Below are 14,636 nucleotides of genomic sequence, written 5' to 3' on the forward strand. Positions count from 1 at the left end.
TAGCAATCATAATACAAAAGTGAACACCACAGCAATTCGATGGTCGAAGCAACCGACCCCACTAAAATCCCCTTCACACCAAATGTTGGAGATTGGCACGATTGGACCTGTTGATTGGCTCTTATGATCTGTAAATGGATGGAATAGTGAAATTTAATGTGTGCTGGTTTGCCCCAAACATAACATGTGTAGACAACCCTTTTATACGCGTTCCTTACTTCTTTGTTTTACGCTTCCACGGACCTGCATTACGACTGGGCACTTTTGTTGTCAGAAGCATGAAACTGAGTGCAGCCTAAGGTATATTATGGTGGTCAAGGCATCCGATTCAAGTGGTGAAGCCTGGCTTTCTGTTTTCAATGACCAAGCAGAGCAAATCCTTCGGCATACAGCAGATGAGCTAGCTATTAGATCTGAGGAAGCGGATCAGAAGGCATACCAGATAGAGCTTAAGAAGGCTATGTGGGTTCCTCACGTCCTTCGTATCAGCGTAGCACAGTCCGAATACATGAATGAGATGAGGCAACGCATTACAGTTCGTTCATGCAACCCCGTGGATTGGACTGGTGAATGCAAGTATTTGTTAGAAGAAATCTCAAAAATGAAAACCCATGCTTAGAGTTAGTGGGTTCCGATTTCTTTGGAGTGAGTGCGTGGCAACATGCAAACCCAATCTTCTGCACAATTTCACCTTTAGGAGGTGCTGTCATTTGGAGCTCGGAGGGAGCGCAATGGACTGTCTTTGATGCAGTGGAATAAAAAAAGGTGCTAAATGAGTATCGCACGGGGTGTTATTCTATGTGCAACACACTTCGCAAGAACTAGACGCCTTACAAACTAACAACATAATGATGGAGACATTCGAAGATGGCCACACCAGAAAATGGAGCAAACTCGTGCCACTTAGCACCATAGCCAAAACATGTAACACCGCTCCATGCAAACCATACTTAAAGAATGAAAGCACATGACTCCAATGCACCTCGTAATAGAACCAACAAGACTACAATTTCGAGTGAAAGAGATAAACTCCCTGCGGGGGTCTGTCACGCGAAGAACAATACTGTATCAGCGATGCGCAGCAGCAGCCTCAATAACCAATTCCACTTCACGTCATCAAACAAAAGGATCGAGACCCCCGCAGGCCAATCGACAATTCTTGACTCCAAAGGAGAAAGGAACACGACCATACATACTCCAGTTTCAACTCGAGGGAGCAGAGGTCAAGATCGAAGTTTCTGTCGAATGAACGGCAGCCAATTCCAGCGACTTAACTTGGACTGGACTGTGATAGCCAAGCGTAGAGATTGTGAAAGGGTTGCTATCTTACCACCATGCGTTTCAAGCAGGGGATGGCTCTAATGGGAATCGAATCGAAGTTGAACGCTTATCCAGTAAGGAAGGCCGTAATCGCAATGGCAGGGACAATGCAGCGTTATTGTGGCAGCCTGCTACTGCTGTGGGAGGCGCATGCAGATGCGTTTGGAAATGATGCGTTATGACAGATACGTAGCAGATGTATGCGTTATTCAACGTAGCAGATGCATTTGGAAATGATGCATTATGACAGATACGTAGATGACAGATGCATTATTCAACGTAGCAGATGTATTTTGAAATGATGCGTTATTCAAATAAGTTTGAATTCAATGGTAGCTTCACCTGCAAATCTGCGAGGATTAAGATTTCACTTCCACAAATAGATGAGAAGAAAGTCAGAGAGGTTGTAGATGCCATGCCATCGATGCTGCAATAATCTGGACAACAGAGGCTGAGCGTATATGGACAGTGAACGCAGGTCTCATAAATAGAATATGGAAGACAGACATCTCAGAACGGCTAGGACAGATGCTTTATATGGCAGAGGCAGCATGTCAGTGGCGCTTGAAAAGAATATGGCAGAGGGCCAGGACTGACATGCACATAACAGGCCATAGAAAAACAAGTGGCTCTGATACCATGTTAAACTCACATGGAAAACATAGAATAGGAAAGATAAATCAGTGAGTACATTTTTATTAGCAATAGATATACATTTATAGTACACATATGTGACTCTTGGGATTCAGATCCCAAGGTCTCTTGGACTGTTTTTGTCCATTCGAATTCCACACTAACCCACTTAGGATTAGGTGTCCAACACAAATGATTTAGTAACTAGTAATTACACCACATGTTGCAATGGAATACATAGGAAAGAGTAGCATAGATGACTACATAATATAGGAGAGGACATTGTTTAAAAGGAGAAGAATGGAATCTCGAGAGAGCTAGAATAGTGACATGCATTCACCAAACAGGAGTGGCCTCTTGTGGCAAGCTTATTTAGATTTGATCTCAACCAAAAGTGAAATGTTTAGATCTTGCAAGATGATAAGTTATATTTCTAAGAGCCTCTGACATACCATAGAAATCAAAACTCTCTCATTTTAATAGAGCTTACCTCCCAAATTTCACTATCTGAATGTTCTTCTAGTGGATATAGATTGCTTTATATAGTTCCTTCAAATAATATTGAGTCTTGTGGGATAATTCTTAGTTTGTATCTTAAATCATGGAGTCCAATCTTTGAGATGTCAATTCCATCAATGAAAATTCTCCCGGTTCTACAATAAGAATTAGTACTTGAAGTGTGAAGTTTCCACTACGAGTCCATTCAATTATCCCAATCTTCTCTCCTCTAGAAAATTCACATGTGATACCTTTAAATACAAATGGCAGTCCATATCAAACCTAATTGCATGTCCATGATAAAGTCAAATTTTTAGTAGCATAAGATTTCTCTTTATTATTAATATTTTAATTGGTGGCCTTGGGTATATTCTATTAAGCATACACCTATTCTTGAAGATGAGTTTTTTGATATACATGCCTTTAGACTTACTAACTAAAATTCTCATATTTAATATGTCTATGATGAACATATAAAGATTTGGGACTACCTCCTCCTCTTCAAATTTAGTATGCAAAAGTGAATTTGAATTTTGAGATTTAGTATTTTTAAAGAAACCCTTTTTTTTTATTTTTCCTTGTACATACTCATACAAACTATAATTCATAAGCCACCTATGTCATTATTTCCAAGCCCTTCAAAATGCCATTCTTAGATTTTTTGCTTTGAAACTTCTTCGGGGAGCCTTTACTCATGGGGTCATTCAAGTAGGTAACATTATTAATTCAAATATATATGCATTATTTTTAGAAAATTTACACTTCAATATTGATTGACTTACTTCCATCTAGGAATTCTAATATATTTCTTTAAGTGGTGTTTAGCATAACATATCTCTCTTGAGAATGTTGTATTTCCCTTTCTTTCCCCTTCTTATAGGGCCACCCTTGCTTACTTAGATGAATTAACCCATCCATATTTAGCATTTATCATCTACCTAGACATACAACCTTCTTTTAATTAGTTCCCTAGCATGGTGGCCCTTCTATGTTTTGGTGCCCATGCCATTCAATCATCATTAAGTCTACATCTTAGGGTTGAGCCTCATGCATGTCATTCAATCATCCACATGGTTAGGAGTTTATTTAGTCTACATCTTATGGTTTAGCATCATGCATCACTTCTAGGTGTGTTCATAGCCTTAACCCATAGCTTCCCACACTATTGGCCAATATTTGTTGGATTATCACATAACCTTAATTAAAAAAAAAAAGATTTTTTCTCAAGAGAAAAAAATAGATAGATTTTTTTTTATATTGAAAAACCAGTACATAGTTTTATGTTCAAAATATCCAAAATATCCCTTTTTCAAATCTCTCCATATTCGACATTCTGAGTATATGCATGTCTTAAAATAATCCTTGAACGCAAAGTTAAAATCCTGTATGGAAAAATAACGGATAACATTAGTAGTGTTTCCTCTCCATAACGCAATGATACCTTCATCCTTCATTGTCTTAGCAAAACAATCCCCGATCCCTTTGTATGGTTCAGCAAGACGTCCAGACTTCAACATTTCATCCTGGTTTTTACACGCTCAATAGGGGGCAGCTGCAGTTTTGGATACTGCAGCAGAAACCCCTCCCATGAGAAAGTCAATCATGAAACCAGTAAAACATTTCTCTGCAGGCGCTGGAATAAAGATAGATGAATGGTCGGGAGCCAAATCTACATTGCTGGCACGAGAAGCATGCAAAAATGCACTCTGCAAGCCATCATAACTATGGACAGCGCCCTACAACAACTATTTTCAAATGTAAGGTGAAGCGCACCATACTCGACTCGACTGGTGGGATGTTATCTATCCTATTCAGTTGAAACTAAAACCGTGATGGAGGTTCAATCTGGACGGGATTCAGTTGAAACTGAAAACCGTGATGGAGGTTCAATCTGGACGGGTCAGATGTTATCTATCCTATTCAGTTGAAACTGTAAACAGTGATGGAGGTTCAATTAGAATGTTTCAATCGTCTAACAATTCATCTGATAGTTCAGAGCCGTACACTGTGTCCGCTGGGGCAATTCCTTTCAAAGAGGAACCCATTAGGGCTTAAAAATGAACTCATAAAATTACAATATTTACATTTCTTTCACATTTACAATTCTTACCTCTATATAAAAACCACCACAAAAATGATTACATTTAAAATTTTGTTATTTAATAAAAATCAATATGTAAAATTTATACAAATAAGACAGCAAAATAAAATTTATACAAATAAAATATCAAAATAAAATTTATACAAATAAAACACTAAATTTTATAATTATTTATGTTGTTGTGTTGTGTGATGTGATGTGTTGTGTAATATATAACTATACACGTGACATTGTGGTTAATAAGATGTATTTTAAATTAATTTAAAATTGTAAAATTATAATGGTTAAAACTAAAAAAATTAGTTTTAAAAATATTTGTACAATATGATATGGTTATGGATATGTATTTTAGCTAAATTTATGTTTTTATTATAATAAAAATGGACATATATATGTAATTTTGAACTTTACATTTTAAAATTGTTCATTTACATCTTTTTATATAATATCACTTTTATAGCAACAATTGAAGTATTAAAAATAAATATATCAATTTTCAAATACTATATTTTGATACATCATCACATACACACATTTTCAAGATGTTACTCCTTTTCACAACTTTCAAAAATATCAGGCCAGTGTGTAGAGGAAGTGACTCTTATTTTTAAGTATATTTTTCTATTTAATATTATTTATAATTGTATAGTTTTCCAAACTATAATTTAATAATAAAAATGAAATTGAAAAATGATATCTATTTTAATGGATTTATTTAATTAGTATACTAATGATATCTCATACTATAATTTGTTTGATTAATTAGTATAAAATTAGTTTTATTTTAAATTCGAGATTAAAAAAATAAAAAATTCAACTGTAGATTTCACATTTTAAACTTTGATGCATCACATTTGCCTTTTTTTTCATATTCATATGGCTTTCACATGATATCCTATAACCAAGTGAGATTTAAAATGCTATTTAATAAATAATAATAATTGAATTTTAAATTTTAAATTTCACATTTTAAACTTTGACATCACATTTGCCTTTTTTTCCATATAAATATGGCTTTCACATGATATCCTATATATACCAACCACAAGTGAGATTTAAAATGTTATTTAATAAAAAATAATATTTGAATTAAAAATATACTACTCTAAATTTATATATTTATGTTGTGTTGTAACTTGTTACCTGATATTGTGATGTATATGTTTGTGGGTGCATATATGATTGTACTCATATAACATTGTGCATAATATGTTATTTTTAATCAAATTGAAGATTATTAAAATTTATGTTTAATAAAAATATTTTTTTTTTAATTTGTACAATTGCAATATTATAAATTTGTATTTTTATTATTTTTTAATTTAATTAATTTGTATATGTTAAAATGATGACTTTCATTTTTATTTTTATTTTAAATATAAATATAAATGAATAATATGTTTGATAAATATGAATAAAGTATTTATAAATGTGTATTTTTATTTTTTTAAATTCGATTAATTTGTATATTATTTAATAAATAATAATAATTGAATTTAAAAATTTAAGACTCTAAATTTATATATCTATGTTGTGTTGTAACTTGTTACCTAATATTGTGATGTATATGTTTGTGTGTATATATGATTGTACTCATATAACATTGTGCATAATATGATATTTTTAATCAAATTGAAAGTTATTAAAACTAGTGTTTGATAAAATATTATTTTTTGAAAATTTGTACAATTGCAATATTATAAATTTGAATTTTTGTTATTTTTTAATTTAATTAATTTGTATATGTTAAAATGATGATTTTTATTTATTTTTTTAAATATAAATGAATAATATATTTGATAAATATGTTTATTGTATTTATAAATTTGTATTTTTCTTATTTTTTAATTTGAATAATTTGTGTATATTAAAATGATGAGTTTTATTTTAATTTTTTAAATATAAATGAATAATATGTTGATTTTATTTTTATTTATGTGTGAATTACTTGAAATGTTAGAGTATATAAATTTATATGGCTTCTAGCTTCTCATATTAAAATTTCATTTTTAACACATGCACATTATTTTTCTATATATCAATCACTTTTTATATTATAAAGTATTATTCTTAGCCTGATGTATTTATTTCATATGATACTCTTCATTCCAAACTAAGTGAGTTGGTACAAATGTACTTGACCTGTTTTCTCTGGTAACACTTAAACATGGCAAAAGCTATCTTGGTAGAGTCTATTACTTTCTAATTTTATTAATAATTTTTAATTTTTAATTAAATTAAAAATTTATTAATAATTAATAATTTTAATTTTTAGGTTTGCAAATAATAAATTTATAGTAAAAATGAATTTTGATTTAAGTGATATATAGTTGAATGATTAAATGAAAATAAATTTGTAAATTATAATTTTGACATTTAAAATTATAATATTTAATAAAAATTGATGTGCTATATGTTTGTGTGTATATATGATTGTGAGCATATAACATTGTGCATAATATGATGCATTTTAAGTAAATTGAAGGCTATTAAAATTTGATGTTTAATAATTTTTTTATTTATTTTTTATTTTTTAAACAATTGCAATATGAATTTGTATTTTTATCATTTTTTATTTTAATTAATTTGTATATGTTAAAATGATAAATTTTGTTGTGTTTTCTTTAAATATGATGTTTAATCATTTTTTTTTTTTAATTTATACACTTGCAATATAAGTTTGTATTTGTATCATTTTTTATTTTAATTAATTTGTATATGTTAAAATGATGAGTTCTGTTTTTCTTTTTTTTAATATAAATGAATAATATATTTGATAAATATTTTTATTTTATTTTTATTTATTTGTATGAATTACTTAAAATTGTAAATTAAATAAATGTATATGGTTTCCAACTTTTTCATTTTAAATTTTAACACATTCCCATTATCTTTTGTTATAAAGTATGATTCTTAGCTTATTGTATTTTTTTCATATAATACTCCATACCAAACATAAATGAGTAGATACAAATGAGTTATTCATTCAAAATGAATTGATATAGTTATATTTAAAAAATATAATTTTGACATTTAAAATTATATCATTTAATGAAAAAATGTGCTATATCTTTGTGTGTATTGTTTTGTTTTTCTAAATATAAATGAATACTATATTTGATATGTTTATTATATTTTTATTTATTTGTATGAATTACTTAAAATAGTAAGTAAATAAATGTATATGGTTTCTAACTTTTTCATTTTAAATTTTACCACATTCCCATTATTTTGTGTTATATCAATTATTCTTTATGTTATAAAGTATAATTCTTAGCTTATTGTATTTTTATCATATAATACTTCATACGAAACATAAATGAGTTGATACAAATGAGTGATTCATTAAAAATGCACTTATATAGTTATATTTAAAAATTATAATTTTGACATTTAAAATTATATTATTTAATAAAAAATGATGTGATATATGTTTGAGTGTGTCTTTCTGAAAAAATGTTTGAGTGTGTATTGTTTTGTTTTTTAATATAAATGAATAATATATTTGATAAATATATTTATTTTATTTTTATTTATTTGTATGAATTACTTAAAATAGTAAAATAAATAAATGTATATGGTTTTTAACTTTTTCATTTTAAATTTTAACACATTCCCATTATCATTTGTTATGTCAATTATTTTTTATGTTATAAAGTATGATTCTTAGTCTATTGTATTTTTTTCATATAATACTCGATACCAAACATAAATGAGTTGATACAAATGAGTGATTCATTCAAAATGAATTTATATAGTTATATTTAGAAATTATAATTTTGACATTTAAAATTATATTATTTAATAAAAAATGATGTGCTATATGTTTGTGTGTATATATATGATTGTATTCACATAATATGATGTGTTTTAAGCCAATCCAAAAGTTATTAAAATTTGATATTTAATAAAATATTTTTTTTTTTTTAATTTGTTACCATTGCAATATCAAAAATTTGTATTTTTATTATTTATCATTTAAACATATACAAACTAATTAAATAATAAGTTTTTTTTCAATATAAATGAATAATATATTTGATAAATATGTTTATTTAATTTTTATTTATTTGAATAGTAAAATATATAAATTTTTATGTTTTTTAACATATTCACAAATTTTTCTATATACCAATCACTCTTTATGTTGTAAAGTATGATTCTTAACCTATTGTATTTCTTTCATATGATACCTTCCATACCAAACAGAAGTGAGTTGATACAAATGCACTTGAGTTGTTCCTTATCATAACAAGCAAACATGGCCCAAACTAATTTGTTAGAGGCTATTCTTTTTTAATTAAATTAATATTTTTTTATTAAATTCACAATTTTATTATTAATTTTAAATTTAAATTTTTGCAAATAATAAATTTATAGTTAAAATGAATTTTGATTTAAGTGATATATAGTTGAGTGATTCATTAAAATTGAACTTGTAAAACTATATTTAAAAATTATAATTTTGACATTTAAAATTATATTATTTAATAAAAATTGTTGTGTTGTATGTTGTGTGTGTAAATATGATTGTGTTGGCATAATATGGGGGTTTCAAGAAAATGGAAGGTTATTAAAATATGTTGTTTAATAAAATATTATTTTTTAGAAAGTTGTACAATTGCAATATTATAAATTTTTATTTTTATTATTTTTTAATTTAATTAATTTGTACATGTTTAAATGATAAGTTTTATTTAGTTTTTAAATATAAATGAATAATATATTTGATAGATATGTTTTTTTTATTTTGATTTGTATGTATTACTTAAAATAATAAAGTATATAAATGTATATAGTTTTTAACTTCTCATTTTAAAATTTGTTTTTCAACATATTCACATTATTTCTCTGTATATCAATAACTCTTTAACTCTTTATGTTATAACCTATGATTCTTAGCCTTTCATTTTTCTTTTATATGAACATAAATTAGTTCATACACATGTACTTGAGTTGTTGCTTCTCGTAACATGTAAACATGGCCAAAACTATCTTAGTAGCCTATTATTTTTTTATTAAATTAATAATTTTATTAATAATTAATAATTTTTTATTTTTAATTAAATTATTAATTTTAATTTTAGAGTTTTGCAAATAATAAATAATTTATAGTAAAAGTGATATTTAAAAATGATTTTTACATTTAAATTTATATTATTTAATTTAAATTTAAAACTTAAATATTTTATTTTATTTATGTTTTTTAATATTTTGTTTAATATCTAGAAGAATTGGGGTTGGTCTTGTATTTTTTTTAGAAGAAAAAAACAGACTGAGTTGTTGCTTCTCATAACATGTAAACATGGCCAAAACTATCTTAGTAGTCTATTAATTTTTAATTAAATTAATAATTTTATTATTAATTTTAATTTTAGAGTTTTGCAATTAATAAATTTATAGTAAAAGTGATATTTAAAAACGATTTTGACATTTAAAATTATATTGTTTAATAAAAATTTAAAGCTTAAATATTTTATTTTATTAATGTTTTTTAATATACATTTTTTAGTATCTAGAGGAATTGGCAAGTAGGTTGGTCTTGTATTTTTTTAAGAAGAACAAAACAAACATACTTGTGTGGAATCAAGTGGGTTGGTCTTGTGCTAGTGTGTCCTTGAATTGATTGCAATGTCACTATAACCTCTAGGTGCCCAAGGATGCTCCTTTCACATGTATATGTGAATCAAGGGATTGATTGCAATGTCACTATAACCTCTAGGTACTTATGTTGCATATGTATGCTCTTTTAGTAAGTACATCTAAATGAGATGATTTGAACCACCCTATGATGTAACATTTCATTTTCACAACCTTCCCAATTGAATTGCCCCTTGATGGCTATTGAAAATTTAAATATTTATACAAATAAAATTTGAAATTTAGATAGTTATTTATGTTGTGTTATAATGTAATGTTTTGTGTCATGTATTGTTTACTTTTATATATAATTTATCACAAGTTTGTATTTTTATTATGTATTAGAATATTATAAATTTAAACTTTTATGAATTTAATTTATTTATATTTTATTTAGATAAAAATGAATAATGCATGTAAGGTAATGAAATGTATATGGTTTTCAACTTTAAATTTTAAATTTGATTCTTATTACATGATATTTTTTTATACAAAATGTACATGGTTGTTAACTTAACATTTTAAAATTTAATTCTCATCATATGATGTTTATTTATTTACTTTTTATTTTTTAAAACATAACTGTGGGAACTTGTATTAAAATATTTGGTTGCATTGAGAGAACCATTTATATGCTTAAGTAATTTCAAAGGCTTTGGTATTCTAGTTTATAATTTATCACAAGTTTATATTTTTATTATCTATTCAAATATTATAAATTTAAACTTTTATTAATTTAATTTATTTTTATTTTTATTTGGATAAAAATGAATAATGCATATAAGATAATGAAATGTATATCGTTTTCAACTTTACATTTTATAATTTGATTCTTATTAAATGATATTTTTTTATACAAAATGTACATGGTTGTTAACTTAACATTTTAAAATTTAACTATGATCATATGATGTTTGTCTATTTACTTTTTTTGTGTTTTAAAATAGAACAGTTGGCACTTATTAAAATATTTGGTTGCATTGCGAGAACCATTTATATGCTTAAGTAATTTCAAAGGTTTTGATATTCCACTTTAACCATAACAAGATATTCTTGCTTCCCCCTCCTTTCTAAACTACAATTTTACATTGGTATCTCCCATAGACTACAAAACTATCCCAAAAAAGTGCATATTTACAATACATAAAACAACTGAAAATTATAAAATGTGGGAGGGCCTAGCTTTTATTTAAGATTCCATATTCCCTTTAGTGTTTCTAGGGTTTTTTAATCTTTTCTAGCCTAGGTTGGTTGCTTGTTGACTCCTAAGTTTGACTTGTCTAGTTTGGCGAAGATCACTTGTTGTCAAAGTGCCCCCATTGACTTGCAGTTTCATCATTAGCAATTCTTTTCCAAACTTACAATTTTTTTTGTCAATTCTTAGCTGCAACCATTTGTAGAGTATTTTCAATAAATGAACACCAACTTCCTTCTCCTTCTCCTTTTCCACCAATTCCAGCCTTTTGTTTGATATTTTCCCCATGACCATTAATAATTCTTAGCAGCATGATCCCTAGAGGTGGCCACTTCCAAAATTTCTGTACTCAACTTAAGCATCCATAATGAATGTTGCAGGGAAAAATAAAAAGACTAGATATTATGAGAGAACCCTTGAATATATAGCAACATGTCATCAAATTTGTGGAGGCCATGCATGTGGAAAGGCATTAATTTTGGATCTACCTAGATCTAGGATCCTACAAAATAATGTTATTCGCCATAAAATTAAATATTGGACTTGGAGAGGAGTGCAAGGCATTAAAATCCAAAGCTATGGAGATTGTTGTTATCACCAAAAAAATGATCATCTAGACTAATTTACTAGATGGATTGAAGAAAACCATGTAAAGCCAATTTTACTATAGTAAAATTGCTTTAACTCTGAGAAATTACTTAATAAACCACCTTTGTTAAGTAATTTATAGTTAAACCCATGAAGAATAATTAAATAAATTACTATTTATTTGATTTTATTCTAGGAATAATGAATTAAACCATTGTTCAACTATTACCCCTTGTCATATTTGACCCAATCATGAAAAATAAAGAGATAAATCATTAATTATCTTACTTTTTACAAGAATAATTAATTAATGACTAATTAATTATTATTCTTTTTCAAATTTGACTAAATCCCTTAGGAATAATTAAATAAATCCTTATTTGTTTATTATTCCTTAACTAATTCCTTGAGATGATAAATAAATAATTTATTTATTTATTATTTCTAAATAAAAGTTTAAATACTTTTTCCCTCCTAACCAAATATAATAAAATATTCCAAGTGGTTATCCCAAGAATGAGATCAATAATATTTTATTATTGCTTATTAGTCGAGGATAACTCAATATTTTGTTATAAATAGAAGGGTTTTCCATTCATTATTCACTTTTGATTATTTTCATTGTTTCGCTCACTGTACAACTCTAATTATTTTCATTGTCGCGCACCATATTTTTGTTACGTTTATACATTATAGAGGAGAGAGAATCTACATAAGCTGAAGAAGTTTGAGGATAGACAAGAACCCATCCCATTGAGGGGGACTGGTAACATTTATTTGTTCCCTTCACAGGTGTTATAATAAAACTATTATTCATATATCTGGTTTCCATTGGATGATTGGAGTTATTACTCTTTGTTTTTTTGTTTAACTATGATTGTGGCATAGATCTGGACTTTGGCGGGTTTTGTTTCTATCAGTTGTTGCAAATCTACAATGTTTAACAACCATTTATATTGTTGAGATTATTTGTCATCCAAAATCTTAACTGGGTTGTTGTCATACATCTTTGATAAGAAAACACTACAACAATTGTGGTCACATCAACAACAAGGAATTCCAGATCAAATCCCATTTAAATAAATAAAATAGCCCAACCATCTATATGGTCAATAGTGACTTAAATTAAATAGATAAAACGTGTTGTACTCAGCACCTCCAAATGTTGTAGCCCATCCACTACCACCGCCAAGTTTGAGAAACATGGTGTGACATTCCTTTTGGGTTAATTCCCCTTGTAAACATTTCCTTGTAACTATGTAACCATAAATTAAAATAGTTAAGAGAAAGGGACATGGATTTCAAAGTTTGAGAAAGGGATCTTGCTTAAGGAACTTGGTGTTATAAACGTCAGTCATGAGTTGCTTGACATGTTTTAATAAAGTTGATTGCGTATTAAAATTTAGCCGAAAAGGACATGCTCGTGTTCCTATTGGGCAAAGAATTTATGAGTGGGTTGCATATTCCAAAGCACCAGCCCGCATATCCCACACAAGGAGACAAATAGTTTCATTTGTTGAAACCAAGAAGAAAATAAGAAGCGAATTCAGTTAAAACCACAATGAGAAAGTGCAAGTTGGAGAGGTTCTTGAAGATAAGAGGATTAGGGGAGGTTTTTCTAGGATGAAGAGAAGAGGGGGTAGAGTCAATCAGAACCATCATGAGTAAGTGGAAGCTAACCAAGAGAAGAGGAGGCAAAGTCATTTAGACCCATGATGAGTACGTGGAAGTTGGTAGGCTCTTGTGGGACAAAGAGGACGTTGAGAGGCTACCAGGGATAAAAGGACAACCATTTGAGATTCATAACCACAATAATAGGAAAAGAAAAGGAACAGGAAAATGATAGGGAGGCCATGAGGCTCTTGGGTGGTAAGAAAAACTGAATTGCAATAAGGGTAGACAATAATAATGGGACTTACAAAATTTAATGAGAGGGAAGCACGATTGATATCCTAACTTAGAAACCCATGAGGCTTTATCACTTATAACCAACAAGAAACTTTGTTGATAGTGCAACTAAGAAAACCACAAGGGTTGCTAGCTTATAATCACAAAGAATATTTGGTGATAGCATAGTAGAGAATCCCATGAGGCTTGTTGGCTGATAATCATAATGAGCTCAAATAATAATCCAACTGAGAAACTAGAAAGTCTTGTTGGCTGATAATCACAGTGGGCTCAAATGATAGTCCAACTGAGAAACTAGAAAGGCTTTCTTGTTGATAATCACAATGCACTCAAATGATAGTCCAACTGAGAAACTAGAAAGGCTTGCTTGCTGATAATCACTGAGTACTGGTTGTGCCTTATAGGGCTAATAAGTCAAGTGGAGACTAAGCTCGTTAACAACCTCTAAGAGTTGGAGGCACCTAGGGCTAGTGGGTTGATAGCAATTGAAGGTTGGTTCCATGGGCTTAGGTGGATAACACAAGAGGGAGTTCCACTAAGAAGCTACTAGAGAGTGTACTACTGTACCTTTAGAGGCAACCTAGCTAATAAAACTCCATATCATTATCAATATCTCTCTCCACATATGAATTGAGACTCCTTATGTCCAAATCCATGGAGGTTGGGATATTGATATTCAAGTCCCTTTGCATAAAATAATGTGTTCCAGGGGTTGTGTGGAATCTTTAAAGAGTTAGTGGGTGAAGGTAGTGT

At 28.5% G+C, this 14,636-nt stretch overlaps 1 pseudogene; it reads left to right on the plus strand.

Moving 5' to 3' along the window:
- Positions 1-307: 307 nt before the first annotated feature.
- Positions 308-619, plus strand: LOC149227719 (replication protein A 70 kDa DNA-binding subunit B pseudogene; annotated as a pseudogene).
- Positions 620-14,636: the final 14,017 nt, after the last annotated feature.

Source organism: Pinus tabuliformis, chromosome J (genome assembly GCF_031772625.1).
Source record: "Pinus tabuliformis cultivar Carrire ecotype Pingquan chromosome J, CPIR1, whole genome shotgun sequence".
NCBI classification, from domain to species: domain Eukaryota; kingdom Viridiplantae; phylum Streptophyta; class Pinopsida; order Pinales; family Pinaceae; genus Pinus; species Pinus tabuliformis.